The following is a 15,789-nucleotide window of genomic DNA, read 5'->3' on the forward strand; positions in this document are numbered from 1 at the left end:
CATCCTGGGACCTTTCCTGTTTGGTATCTACTTCTCTGAAGTACAGGCTAACACAGAAGGCCTCTGGCTAACAAAGTTCACAGATGACTGCAAACTAGGAGCCATAGTCAAGTCCCCAAGTGATGTGGACATCCTACAGAAGGGCCTCGCTGAGACAGATGCCTGGTGTCAGAGCCATGGCCTCAAGCTCAATGCCAAAAAGTGCAGTGTCATCCCCTTTGGTAAAAACTCTGCACCCATGAACTACCACATAGGCAGCAATCTACTTAACACCGAATGTCTGATAAGAGACCTTGGGACCCAGGTGGACAGTAGTCTCTCCTTTGATAGTCACATCGCCACAGTAGTCAGGAAGTCCTTCTACATGGCACACCTCATCATAAAAGGGTTCTCATCCAGGAAAAAAGAGGTCATTGTTCCCCTCTACTCGACACTCATTAGACCCATTATAGAGTACAACACCCCTTTTTGAATGTACCTCACAAGACATCTGTAGCAGCTGGAAAGGCTACAGAAGTACCTCACAAAGAGGATTACTAGCATCAAACAAATGCCCTACACTGACCGTCTCAAAAAACTCCAGCTTTGCTCCATAGCATATCGCCTACTCCGAGGTGATCTCTGCCTAACATATAAAGCTATGTCAAACCCAGAGCTGTTGGACATGCTACACCTAAAGAAATACCAATCCCTCTGAGCTACATGCTCTGGGGACCTAAACCTTGTCACCACAATAAACAGGACATGCTGGAGGGATAGATTCCTGTCCCAGTGACTTCCCATACTCTGGAACAGGCTACCCATCTATGTCAAGCAAAGTTCTTCATTAGCACTCTTCAAGAAAAATCTTGATGAGTGGATGGGAAATAGGAAATACACCCTGGGGATCACGTCTGAGTGTCTGCTCGACAGTGGCACAGGAAAATAAATTTCTTGGGTGGCGTAAGCCAGGGAACCTTGTTGGCTATGCTTACCTAGGCCCTTGAGCCGATAGCCTAGTACTTACCTATGAACCTATATAATGTCTGACAACTAGACACACATGCACAAATGCATAGGAATAGGCATTCACTCACCAAGAAAAAAAAAAAAACAGACACTTACACAGATGTGTTAGTATAAAGAAATAATACCCTAATGGAGTATATATTGTGACATGCTGAGCATGCATGCTGTGTGTCTGTCTGTGTTTGTGCATCTACATCTGCAGGTGTGTCTGTGTTTTCTCTATAGATATACTAATGCCCAAGATTCACAAGGATGCATTTTAATCAGTAACAGGTGTGGATGCATAGGTTCATAGGTTGGTACTAGGCTATCGGCACTTGGGCCTATACAAGCCTAGCCATAACAATTCCCTGGCTATTTCTTCCCACAATATTTACTTCCCTGGACCCCTGTCTAGCAGGACGACTAACATGATCCCCGGGGTGAATTTCCTGTCTCCCATCCAATCGTCAAGGTTCCTTTTGAAGAGGGCCAAGGAGGCGCTCTGCTTGACATGTATGGGCAGTCTATTCCAGAGTATGGGGAGTCTCTGGGTCAGGAACCTATCCCTCCAGCATGTTTTGTTCACTGTGATGACAAGGTTTAGATCCCTGGAGCATGTGGTTCTGAGGGATTGGGATTTCTTTAAGTGGAGCATGTCCAACAGCTCAGGGTTTGGCATGGCCTTGTATGTTAAGTAGAGATCACCTCTGAGAAGACGATATGCTACAGAGTATAATTGGAGTTTTTTTAGATGGTCAGCATAGGGCATCTGTTTAGGCCTGTGATTCTTTTAGTGAGGTATTTCTCCGGCCTTTCCAACTATTGCAGATGTCTTGTGAGGTATGGAACCTCCTCCACTGGGATGCAAATTAAAAAAGGGGAAAGAATATTTAGTCCTGGCATAAAATAATTAAGAATATGTAGTCCTGACATAAAAAAAGAAAGTCATGTGGTGGGTGAGACATACCCTGTGAATTATCCAACAAATTCTATGAATAATGGTAGAATACTGGCACAGTATCTTAGGTGGCTCTTTTAGTATGACAGAAATAATACATACAAATGAAGAAAGCTCAGATTAGCTTTTATTACTTATGCCTTTGTTTTTTTTTTTCATTTATTTAGTGAATCAGTATATCACAGTAATTAACTCACTATGCAGTAGAGATCTTTGGGCTTAAATTCTATGAGCTCTCACGAGTATGCTGTGTGACCAGAGTAAGAAAATTTATCTTCCTACTAGATTTCTTCTGCAAAAGAAATCCAGACCTTCATTGAGAAAATCCAGTTATGAAAAATGCTTAAAAAGTATGCACATTACTTTATTTGGTTAATTTTACACACTTGCAGGCAAGTACACATAGTTGCTTGCATATATATTCCATCACAAGGACATCAACTCTCAGACTCTATGCAAGGCTATAGCTAGGCATTCTCAAATGAGTACATTTTTTTCTGATCATCTCTTGGAAATTTCAACACTCAGAAAGCACCAAATGTTTAGAACTGTGAAATGAATATTTACAGTATAGAGGTATACAAAGAATGCTTATGTGAAAGAAACACACCTCTAAAAGTAGCTTCCTGTATGTCTGGGGGTAGCAGTCTAAGGATTGAGTACATTTTTAAAATGATAAGTGGGAGATGGGGGCAACAAGTATAAAATGTAAATTTCTGGCTACATCCCTACCTCCACGAACAGATTTCTTCAAAGGTTTCAGTGAAACAAAACAGGTATAACATAATGGTAGATATTCATTCCTGGAAGGGGCATGCAGTTTATGTGCTGGAAGTTAGTATGGGCTATGATGGAGTTAGCTACAGCTACGTGTCAGTACAAAATGATGATACACTAATGGCAGCTGTAGTGACATGGTCTCATAGTATTACCCATCTGTAAATGTTTTGATTACAAGGCATTAAGAATGACAGCATGCATACTAGTTTTAAAGTAAATAAATATTAACAGCTGAAAGTTTCACAAAATCAGTTACTTAAGTTTTGCATCCTCTCCTTTAAGCCACCTGATGCACTTTCTATTCCTGCAATCTAAATCTCTAAATATCAACATGATCCTTGAATATCTAGACACTTGGGATACAAACAACAAAATAAAGATAAAATTTTCACTTTTCAAAATTACCTCACTGTCTAAACTCCCGTTATGTACATACCACCAGTAAAATATTAAAACTGCTGCAAGTGCAGTGAAACAAGCAATAGCTGGAGTAATCTTGGCTTCCACTGCAAACTCAGACCACATTAAAAAGCAAATAAAGTGGAAAAGTGGAACCCTCACTGTTACAAAGCCCTACCTTAAACCAGATATCCTAATATAGTCAATAATACTCAGTAAAATAACTCTAATCAGAAGCAAAATTTGAAAGATATTAATAGTGGAATCTACTGAGAGAGAAACTCAGCAAATTGCAGGGAATGTTGCACACGGGGAAGTTGTAGGGAGGGATAACAAGCAAACTAAAAAAGGAACACCTTGCAGGGGAGCTAGGGAATAGGAGGAAGAGATGAGGACAAAATTATAACCTGCTCCTGTTGGGTCTCCTATCCTTTAATTGAACATGGAGTTGATATGGCTGTGGAAGAACAGAACTTCTATTTTACTTATTTTTTTTTACAAAAGCCTTGCATCTGTAAACTACACAGGCATTTTGTCACTGATATTAAGTCCAGATCTCAGTTATAAAGTATCAAGTAGTTTTGTTTGTGAACTTGTACTTTATTTCTGTTTTACAGTGCAGTTAATATGTAGACTTGGGTAACTCCATTTTTCTCTTTTATCACTCAGAAAAGCACAATAAACCTCTTTAAAAAGACAGAATGCTATGAGTCAGAAGAGTTGGAGACAGGAAATGATTAAAATGAAACGAAAGAAAATTAAGATGGAGTAGAGAAAAGACAGAACAAAATGTTCATATGCAGTGGCTGTTAAAGCAAGATGGGATGTTGAAAAAAAAAATCAGTAGTATGGATAAGAAAATAAGCCGATTAGACCACTTTCCCTAGAATGGAGGCACCTGTGAAATATGAAAGAGGAATGCTGAAACTAGAAATAATTCAAAATTGGGACTGAAGGAAAAAAAATATATACTGGCAAAGAAAGAAAGAAAAATATGTTGGTATCTTATTGTGTAGTCAGAATGTGAAATTTTCTGAGGAATAAAGTGTGGAAAAATGGGAGACTGTGTTTGTTATGGCTCAATACTCTGTCAGGCTTGAGAGTGGATAGAGCACATCAAGTCTTTTTAACAGTAGTAAGACAAAAATGTCATTGTGTGCACTAGAAGAAGCAATATGGCAGAACAGATGAAGATGTAGACACTGAAGTAAGCCACAATGAAGTTGAGGGAGATTTGTTGTAGAAACATCACTAGCCTTTCAGAGGTGCTTGCAACAAGAGTGACAAGGAAAAAAAGAGCGGAGGAGTTCATGATTGGCCGCAGAATTGGTTCATAAAGGAATAGCCAGAAAATGTCTACAATGTTTGAACTGTAGCTTCTCAAGCTTATCCCCAAAGCTGTGGCAATCTCTTCCCAACTTGAATATGGACATCCACTAGTAGTTGCAGCTTCTAGCAAAAAAAACTTGCTCTCTACATACATAAGCAAAATGGCTTCTTTGTCAAACAAAGCAAACTTCCTCATTGGATCACTTATTTTTAAACTCATCCACCTCAAATGATGCACATCTGTCACTGCAAAACTAGTCAGCACCCCCACTAGCACAGACTGATACAGAAACAGATGCTTGGTGCCAGAGCCATGGGCTCAAGCTCAATGCCAAGAAATGTATTGTTATCCCCTTTGGGAAAAAAACATGTATCCATGAATTACCATATAGGTGGCAGTACACTAAACACAGAAAGTGTGATAAGAGACTTAGGGACACAGGTGGACAGTGGTCTCACCTTCGATAACCACATTGCCACAACAGTCAGGAAATCCTTCTATGTGGCACACCTCATCACGAAGGGCTTTTCATCCAGAAAAAAGGAGGTCATTGTCCCACTGTACTCATCCCTCATTAGACCCATTATAGAATACAACGCCCCATTTGGTATGTACCTCTCAAGACATCTGCAACAACTGGAAAGGCCTCAGAAATACCTCACTAAAAGAATCACAGGCCTAAAGCAGATGCCCTACACTGACCGCCTTAAAAACTCCAGCTATACTCTGTCGCATATCGTCTACTCAGAGGCAATCTCTGCTTAACATACAAGGCCATGTCAAACCCAGAGCTGTTGGACATGCTACACTTAAAGAAATCCCAATCCCTCAGAGCTACACGCTCCAGGGATCTAAACCTTGTCATCACAATAAACAAAACATGCTGGAGGGATAGGTTCCTGACCCAGAGACTCCCCAGACTCTGGAATAGATTGCCCATACATGTCAAGCAGAGTGCCTCTTTGGACCTCTTCAAGAGGAACCTTGACGATTGGATGGGAGAAAGGAAATTCACCCCAGGGATCACGTCAGTCGCCCTGCTAGACAAGGGTCCAGGAAAGTAAATAATGTGGGAAGAAATAGCCAGGGAATTGTTATGGCTAGGCTTGTATAGGCCCTAGGGCTGATAGCCTAGTACCAACCTATGAACCTATGACTGTCAGATCCCAGTCTCAGGCAGGTCCTTTTCTTTAAATGCCCATTCAAGGCTACAATGTATGATGCATTTTAGCTTCCAAGCTGTTGCAATCACTTCCCAGCCACTTAAAAGACTTTCCAACTAATCTATATTCATGCTGCAGCTAAAAGCCTATCTCCTCAGACAGCGCCAATGTAATCACTTACATTTCTCATACTAACCAGGCATTTCCTAACCCAGATCACCCTCTAGGCAGACTTACTCCTCTGTGGAGTCCTAATAATGTATATTTTGTACATATAGTTTTAGCATATAGTTTCCTAATGTATGAAACTGACCAAAACAATGAGTGAGAAGGTCACACAGAAAAACAAATCAGTAAAAACTAAATGAAAATTCCAGCCAAGCTAGAGCTTCCACTCAGTGACCTCTCAATTTCAGGTTTGCCTTTATTGGCCTGTAATTGTCCATTAAATGACTTAAAGAAAAATTCATGGGCATTCAGAAATTGCCATATATCTGAAACACATGATATTCATAAGAGTCATTTGCATATATCCCATATGCCTCTAATACAAGAGGTTTGAGAGGTCACTCAGTGGAAGTTCTAGCTTGGCTGAAATTTTCATTTAGCTTTTAATGTAAGAAACTGACAACGCACCCACTCTTCATACTATCTTCTCACTTACTTGCTTTATGGCTTAAGTGTTACTGCTTACATTTATATTTTTAATTTACAGCTTGACTTCACTGCCATTCAAATAGTATCTCTATACCATACCTCTCAACAGACCAGGTTTTTGCATAATATTTTTGTCTGTTCCTCATAAAATTTGTGATTTTCTGACAAATTACTGAGGACTTGAAATCATTAAATTTCAGTTTCAGACCTCATATCCTTCAGAAACTGCATGCTAACACAAATCTCAATATTCTAGCAACTTTCCAAATGTATAACAGCAATTATTTAAAATTTGCCCCCCCCCCCCCTTGTAGGTTTTGTCCAGCTTTCTCATGTTAAGAGTTGAAAGGTATGCCGGGTCTGACACTGGTCCAAATAGGGGGTTGGGGGCTGGCTTAATGGTTAATGTGTTTACCTCACAGCCACAGGGAATAGGGTTCTATCCTTACCACTGGGGGAAAATGACTAAGCTTAGAATGGTCTGCAAGGGCAGATATCCTAGTACCTACCTATGAAGCTAGATCTGTGCCCCCAATTTGGTAAACAAATAAATGTTACAGTTAATGATTGTGTATGTACCTGGAACTCTGAGAACTATACAGCAACAGCTATAAGCACCAAACTGTGAAACAAATTGTGAAAAAGAAAAAAGTAGCTGTGTAAAACCTTACCATAACCATAGATGCCCTTCTCTTCTATGTTGCAGTATTCTTTACCATGAGAGATCCTCTGCCTTGGGTGACCTGACATACAGCCAGTATTAAAGAGCTTTAAAGTATTGCTAGTATGCAAGACATTGCACAAATGGCCATAAAAGCGAAATCCACACAGAACTGAATGTCCCAGGAGGAATGTGGGCCTAAGGAAACAAGGTTATCAGACATCCAGAACAAAAGCAAGCACCAGGGGGAGAGAGGGAGGGATAGAATACTACAACATAGAAGACAAGAACATCTGTGGTTCTGGTAAGATTTTACACAACTATTCTATGTCCTTCTATTCAATGTTGGAGTATTCTTTCCACAAGGGAGAGTACCAAAACTTAGAAGGAAATTTTGGGGGAAGAAGGAACAGAACAGCTTTCTAGAAAACCGTCTCTAGATCTGGAAATGTTGTCCAATTTGCAATGCTTGGTGAAGATATGTGCAGAAGTCCAAGTAGCTGTTTCTAAAATGGAATTAGTATCCAGACCCTTAAAGAAAGCACCTGAATAAGCCACAGCCCTAGTAGAATGAGCCCTAACAGGAAAAGGGAGGCTTTTCCCATGGAACACATAACCAAAAGAAATAGCCTTTCAAATCCAAGAGAAAATAGTCTGCTTGGAAACAAGCAATCCCAGAGCTCTATGATGACAAAAAACAAAAAGCTGATCAGATTTCCTCATGGCCTTTGTTTTATCCAAATAAAATCTGAGTTGCCTATGCACATCCAAGGTGTGTTAAAATCCTTTCACTAGAAGATTGTGGAGAAGGAAAAAAAGGTGGGCAAATTAATAGATTGGTTAAGAGTCAACTCATTCACAACCTTGGGCATAAAGAAAAGGTTAGTACACAGACAGACCCTGTCCTTATGCAAAATCAGAAAAGGTGGGGAAGCCATTAAGTCTTGAAGCTCAGAAACCCTTTTGGCAGAAGTCAAAGCTAGTAACAGAACCATTTTTCAAATACACTGTTGCAAGGAAGCTGTAGCTGCAGGCTCAAATGGAGCCACTGTCGGCTTCTCCAGAACAAAGTTCAAATCCCAAGGAGGCAGAACAGGGTTTAAATCCCAAGGAGGCAGAACAGGTTTCCTGGTAAGTCTAATGTGAAGGACAACTTTGAGAAAAAATTTAACCTCTAGCCTAGAAGCCAAAGGGGGAGACAAAGGCAGACATGCAGAAATGGTTGACAAATGAACCTTCACCAAGGAGTAAGCCAAACTATCATTGAGCAACTCTTACAAATAAGAAAGAACCAATGGAACATCCACAGACAGTGAATCCAGGTAGTGTGAATGACACCAAATAAAAAACCTCTTTCATTTACATAAATATGATTTTCTACTATTGGGATTTCTAGCCTCCTGCAGAACCCTAAGCACGTCCTCAGAAAAAAAGGTGTCTGAAAGGAATCAGAAGCTTATCCCCCACACAGTGAAATGCAGAGTTGACAGATATGGATGGATAAGAGATCCTTTGTCCTATGTGAAAAGGTCCACCCTGTGAGGTAACTTGTGATGACTGTCCTTTGTTAAATGTACAAGAGGGAGCCAATGCTGTCTTGGCCAAAAGGGAGTCACCAGCAAGAATTCTGATTTGTCCTGTTGAAGAGGAAAAGGAGGAAATGCATAAACAAACATCCCCCTCCAAGAAACTGAAAGGGAGTCCACCTTCTAAACCAGAAGACCTGGATCTCTGATATGAAAAAGAGGAAGTTGTCTGTTCAGAGTGGAGAAAAACAGATCTACTTGAGGAGTACCCCACCAGTGGACATTGTCCAGAAACACATCCGTATGAATCAGCCATTCGTGGGATTGTGTCATGGACCTGCTCAGACAGTCTGCAATGGAATTCTGACTAGAAGAGATATAAACTGCCTGAAGAGTTACCTGGTACTGAACTGCCAGTTACCAAGCCATGAGAGCTCACCCCCACAGAAGGTATGACTTTAGCTCCTTCTGTTTGTTTACATACCAGAGAACTGTAGTGTTATCTGTAAACAGTTTTAGAGGTCCTTGATGGAAGAGAGGATGAAAAGTTTGAAGAGCTTAAATGAGAGTGCTCATCTCTTTGATGCTGATATGGTACTGCTTTTGAGAGGGAAACCAAAGGCCCTGTACCTTCATGGAAGCAAAGATTGCTCTTCATCCTAGGTTGGAGGCATCTGTAAACAACTCTTCAGCAGGAAGAGGAGGATGCAAAGGAAAGCCTGGATTCAGGGAAATCTCCTGAATCCAAAGGAGTTCCTTTTTGAGACAAGGAAGAAGAGGAACCACAAACTTCAGTGGATGTGCATGCTGCATCCAAACTGATTTCAGGTACCACTGAAACTTCCTCATGTGAAGTTTGGACAGAGGTAGCATGGCAATGGTGGATGCCATGAAACCCTGGAGCCTGAAAAACTCCCTCGCTATAAGAGAAGGAACAGGGAGAAGACTCTGGAAGTGAGAGACTGAACTTTTGGAGGAGGCAAAGATGCCAGCATGATACCTGTCTGCAACCTGCACCCCAGGTATATGTGGTCCTGGGAGGGGGAAAGAAAGGAGTCTTTGTACTTTGAGAACCCAAACCTTTGCAAGATAGAAATAGTGAACTGTAAATTTTGTTCCAGGGTTTCTGGACAAGGAACTAGAAAAAGAAGATCGCTCAGGTAAGGGTAAACATGGATGCCCTGAAGTCTGCAGTAGGCAATTACAGGAGCGAGGCATTTTGTGAATACCCCTGGGGCAGTGGAAAGACCTAAGGGAAAGCTGAAAAATTAAAGTGCAAGGAAGCAATAATGAAATGTAAACATTTCCTGTAAAGGGGATGAATGAGAACGTGAAGATAAGCATCCCTGATGTCCACAGAGGCCATATAAGCCTGAGGAAGAATAAGAGGAATCATGGCTTCAAGGACAGCATGCAGAAGGTAGGAACTTTCAGAAAAGTATTGAGGTGGGAAAGATCCAGAATGGGTCTCCATAGGCCGTCGTTTCTGGATACGAGAAACAATGTGTAGTAAAATCCTCTTCCCCTAAGGTAACAGGAACTTCTTGAATTGTTCCCTGATGTAGAAACTCCTGAAGCACTTCTGGAAATATATGCAGTTGGTCTTGAGGTGGTTGTAGAATGCCCATGAATAGAGGAATAGTTTTCCAGACAATGAAATACCCATGTTTGATAATGGAAAGAGCCCATGAGTCTTGAGCAATAGTTTCCCAAACTGGACGAGACAAGGAAAGACACTGAGAAAGAAGAACAAGACTGAGATGTGTGGTAGTTACAGAAGTAGGAAATGAGAGACTGAACCTGGCTTGTCTGGAAAGGGGTGCTTCTGAGCAGAAATTGGCCGAGCGGACTTAGACTGAGGAGCGCTCCTACCTCCTTTTTTGCTTTTGTAAGTGGGCAGGCAAATTTGTTTTCTAACAAATTAAGTCTTTGAGGAATAATTCCTCTGAAATTTGGGGACATGTGAAACAAAGATACGTTTTGAGTCCTGTACTTCCTTGCCTTTCTCTGCAAAGATTTAAACAAATCTGCAGCTGCAATCCCAAAGAAAGCAATGTTGTCAAAAGGAGCATCCATTAATTTTGCTTTAATATCAAGTGGAGGTTTTGAAGCCTCAACCATGAATACCTCCTAAGAGCAGAGCCAGATGCAGCTGCCCTGGAAGATGCTTCTGCTACATCATAACTGCATTTAATGGAGTGGTGAGCTACCCGAGAAGAAACTCATAACAGAGACATCATCTGAGTTTAATATCGGGGTCTGGAGGTGTGAAACTGCTTGAGAGGCTTGCAAAAAAGAGCCAACACATATCTGATCATATGGGTTTAGAAGTTTATAGCACAGAAAGCTAAGGTGGCAGAAGTATAAACCTTTTTCCTATTCTTTCCATAGTCTTGCTCTCCTTATCAGAAGGGAGAAGCTTGGTGGATGGCAATAGCCATGAAGTTTTGTCAGACACAATGGAAACCACCACAGGATCTACTGAAGGACATCTGTACAGACATTTACAATCTTCTGGCACTTTATAAAACCAATCAGGCCATTTAGAGGCAGGGCCTGAGTAGCTGGGGCCTTAGATGCTGAAGAAAAAGCATCCAAAAAGGCTGGTAAGACTAGAGGTAAAGCAGGAGGAGGAGAAGAACCAATTTAGATTACATCTTTTCTGCACTTCAGATACTTGAGAGCAGTCCCAAATAAAGAATTCCCTCATTTTAGCTAAGGTTTCCCCAAATGTGCTCTCTTCCACTGGTGAATATGTGCCATTAGACTCTTCCTATCACTAAACAACACACAAACACACACGCCTCATGCTTACCCTATCCCTAGCCTTTACTGTAACTCTGAAAACAAGGGTTACTTTGAAACTGTTTTAGGATGTTTGCATTCAGGTTGGAGAGGTTTTTAGCAAGAAAAAAATCTAGGTAATTTAGATCAGTACTTTGTCAGGTACTCATATTTTATATATATATATATATATATATATATATATATATATATATATATATATATACACATACATGTATATGTGTGTGTATTAAACATTCTCTTGTGGGTCCAAAATATTAAAAAACATAGATTGGGAAGAATTAATTCATTTAATGAGCCAACAAAAAACAGTGTGTCAGAGGCACTTGTAATTTATATACCACTTTTTGTCTACCTGTCTCCAGATCACTCAACTCACTCATACTTTAGCAATATATATAATCTTAAAGTTGTGAAAATCATATCCCTCAACTTTTTAGAGCAAGAAATCTGGACAAAGTTTAAAATAATGGGGTAGGGGGCAAATGACCAAAAATAGGGACAGATTTTAAATACTGCTCTTATAAACTTAGAAAATTGCAAGTATAACATGATTTATGTTCGCATGAATTTTCTGAAGAATATGAAGTCTAAAACTCAAATGCATGTCATTATTTTCTGCTGATAATCCTCAGTAATTTGCCAAACCACAAATTTTATGAGAGATGGACCAAAAATATGAGGGAAAAATCTGGGCAATTGAGAAATATGATGAGGACGATTGTGCACTCTGGCTTTAGAAAAAAAAATTGGTGACAAAGGGGCTGACTGTAACCAAATACACACACACACACACACACACACACACACACACACACACACACACACACACACACACACACACACACACACACACACACTACTTCTATAAACATAAGAGGAATGCTTAAACAACAACTAACTGGAAAGTAAGAATACTAGAAAACAACCAAGGCTATTGATCTCTTTTATACCACAAGTACATAAAAAAGCTTTTTTTTCCCCCAAAAACAAAACTTGTGAACTGTTCTTGCTAGAACTGTAATGTTCTTATTTGGTAATCCAGCTAGCTGTTTTCTTGTTAGTTTAGTAGGCAGTAATGCTTGTCAGTGAATGTACACAGCTGGAATTAAAGAATTGCTGTACATATCTGAGGAATGCATGGTTTCCACTTTTTTTTATTGGTGCACTGCAATAAACAAGTTGTGCTAAAAGCATGCATAATAGCTGTTTTGTAATAAAACATATGAATGAAAAAGGAAAACATTTCCACAACATGACAGACAATAAGCAATCACAGAAAGAAGGACACTGCTTTGTTTAACAAACAAGTACGACAAGCATTAGGACCAGAAACTGATGGTGCGGCCTTACTACCGTTCATGAATGGTATATGTTACTGTACATGCGTGCTGCCTGGATCAAGGCTTGCAGATGTCTTGTGCCATCTGACATGGGGAATACTGGTGGGGTTACTACCTCACCCACTTTTTGCAGGCAGTCCCTATTTGAAGAGTTGTATCCCATGAAGGGGTGAAACAAATGTTCTGAGATGTCAGGGCAAAAAATATTTTTTTTTACTTTACTCAAACTGTTGCAGAAATATATGAGACACCATATAAGGAAACAAGATAACTTAAATGCTATAATAATAAGCTTTTGTTTTGACAATAAAGTGAAATCTGGTACATTGTTTGCTGTGGGTATGGTTTCTCCTTCAACATGTCATGTTTCTGTAAAAAAATGGCCCACACTGGGCATCTAAAAAGACCTAAATACTGGTGGCTCATAATACCCAGGGTATCATGCCTCAAGACTGGTGTAAAGGCCCGGGGAGGTAATACACTGTGTACTTTTGCACCATATCACACATACAGGAATTAATGTATCAGCTTAAGTGCAGAGAGAGCAAAAATAAAATGGTGCATGTATATGTTTGTTTGCTTTCCCATACACAGACATTCATAAAACAAATACAAAAAATGTTGGCTGGCTACATATTACCATCCCTATCTTGTCGCCAAGATGACTGATCACTAAATGCAAACTATCAGTAGTATACAGGGACACTATGCATAAATATATATGAGCTTGCATGACATGATTACAAAGTTAACAATTTCTTTTTAATCAGATGCATTCAATTGGGTTAGTGTAAACAGGGGCATGGCAACATTTTTCAGTGTTCTACACATGCAACCCCAGATTACAGTTCTCAGTACAAGTGTATCATCAGCAGAAACCCATTTAAAATGCTGACTAGTCCTTTACGCCTAAAGTGCCACTATTTTGAGTTTAATGAAATACTTGTGGGTCTGGTCATCTCTTGTAATCTTGCATCTTCTTTGGGAACAAACATTTTACTATAAATGCATATGATAATTGTTTTTTTATTTTAAATGCTGCTGCTTGCATAAGCTATGATGCACCTAAACTTTTTTTAAGCCCTCTGTCATGGTTAAATTCAAAGTTTGTCACCATGCGACAGTTGGCTTGGGCCAAGTCCTGTAAATGACCATTTGTGATTAGTGTTGTTGTGTAGTTATCAAAAGAGGAAGGAAACAATTCAAGAATTACACAATGCAGCCACAGCATGATGCTGACCACTTGCTTGTCTTGTTCTTGTTTTTTTGTATCTGGCCTACAAAAACAAAGTACCTAGGTGTCCTGGCCTGCTGCATTTCAGACTGATGCATAAGTAAAAGTTCTGGCACTGAGCTATTCTACAGCTGCATTGACAGTCAGTCAGAAAGCTAGCACTTGAAAGCCTTGCACGGATCATTTGGGGACAAGCTGAAAACTGTACCACTTCCCTGGCAAGACAAAGACTGCAGAGAATAGGGCACACAGAAAGCATTAGAAATAAAATGTGCTGAAATAATAAGTGAAAATGGCGTTCTATACAACGTAGCTAGTGCTAAGCATCAAAGGGACCCATTATATTCATGAGAACTTCAATAGGGTTATCTTACTTTCAAACTTATGTTAATTTATAAAAGCTCAGCAGCATCTAATGTATCTGTTAAGTAAGCTGGATAACAATAACTTCAATGGGGCCCACAAATGTCAATGACTAGCATTGCTTACACCACTGGTTGTATTGAAACATAATTGTCTGTAGTGAGGACATAAGCAAATATATGGGGGACTATCAAGAAGCAAGCCTCAAGATTCCAGTAAAAGTGATGTGAATCCATGACATTTACCCAGCATGGGGTCCACTCACTCAGATATTCCTGCCGAAAGGATAAACTATCCAGTCAAATTGACATGAGCACCAGAAACCTGATTAGAATGGGTCCCTCATTCCATCAATGCTCCTTTCTTGAGTCTGTTTATTCAGCTGGAACTGCACACTACCTTTGGTAAGTCAGACAATGCCTTCTCATAGTATTAATGCTACTAGCAGCTAGCATCTTTACTATCTCTAAGTTCCCTGAATCAATTCTACTAGCAGCTTCTGACTCAGTATGTTACTCCTTTTGGATCTTCATTCCTATATATTCTGTTACCCTCACCCATTTAATCTTGCTAGGGCACTCATTTCGTAATGCTGTTCCCACAGCTTCTTCCTAAGCCTGTTAATTTGCGTGTGTACGTGTGTATGTGTGTGTGGGGGGGCATGTGTGTGTGTATGTGTGAGAGAGAGATAGGGACCATGGACTCATTTGTGTTCCTTTTTCTGCTGGCTATATTAATTTTGTTGCAGCTCCATGACTTTCCAGGGGCCCAGTTGCTCTCTTAGTTCTGTCACAATCCCTGAAACTGTAAAGCTAACCCTACTGCTAAGCCACATATTTGATGTGAGGATTCATTAGTGGGAAAACAATGCTTGATTTGCTTTCCTATTAAGAAAGTCCACAAAAAAAATCAGCAATTTGCTTACTTGCAAGTAGCATATTAGATGTGGAGATAACAATCTTTACATCTTTCAAAACTGACTATTATTTTCTAATGGATGCATAAAAACAGAGGCAATAAAAGTATGTTCCTATGTTATGTGATAGCCTGAGATTTAAGTATGAACTCTCTGCCAATTTATTAAATCTGTTGATGGTAATTTATACATTTTTCTTCTGCTCTAAGTACTTATTTCTTTAACATTTGTTTACCGGAAAGTCCGACTTGGAACAAAGCCAATTTTCAGACAAGGCCAGGGGAGAAACATTCCAGACACGTCTTTCTAACATGGGAGGAAACCAGAGTACCCAGAGAAAACCCACATGAATGCAGGGAGGACATGCACACTCTGCACAGAAGCCACTGCACGCAATTGAACCGGAGAACCTCTTGCTGTGAAGCGACAATGCTACTGCTGCACCACTGCACCGTCCAGTGCTTGTGAATATTATCATTATGTTGTGCATAGTAAATATCTAGCTTGCAATAAGTAACATACATACGGGAAAAAATTGTGTGCGACAGATTGCTAAACTTTTGCTTTTCTTGTATATGCGTGACTACATGAACTGCTGTTAGTATGAAGAATATTTAGAAAAGAAAGGAGATGTACATACAAGTGGAAACAATATTCTAAGCAG

General features: G+C 39.9%; 1 protein-coding gene and 1 long non-coding RNA gene across 5 annotated transcripts in view; one reads left to right on the top strand and one right to left on the bottom strand.

The window, feature by feature from the left end:
• Window positions 1-4,186, top strand: part of LOC122799983 — a 268,338-nt gene extending 264,152 nt beyond the window's left edge. The window contains exon 2 of the long non-coding RNA XR_006364514.1: window positions 3,797-4,186. This is a non-coding gene — a long non-coding RNA (uncharacterized LOC122799983). The remainder of the gene's footprint in view (window positions 1-3,796) is intronic.
• PCDH1 (protocadherin 1) overlaps window positions 1-15,789 on the bottom strand; it is a 1,308,367-nt gene that overhangs the window by 1,004,997 nt on the left and 287,581 nt on the right. The window lies entirely within an intron of this gene.

Source organism: Protopterus annectens, chromosome 4.part0 (genome assembly GCF_019279795.1).
Source record: "Protopterus annectens isolate FY-2018-M chromosome 4.part0, PAN1.0, whole genome shotgun sequence".
Classification (NCBI taxonomy): domain Eukaryota; kingdom Metazoa; phylum Chordata; order Ceratodontiformes; family Protopteridae; genus Protopterus; species Protopterus annectens.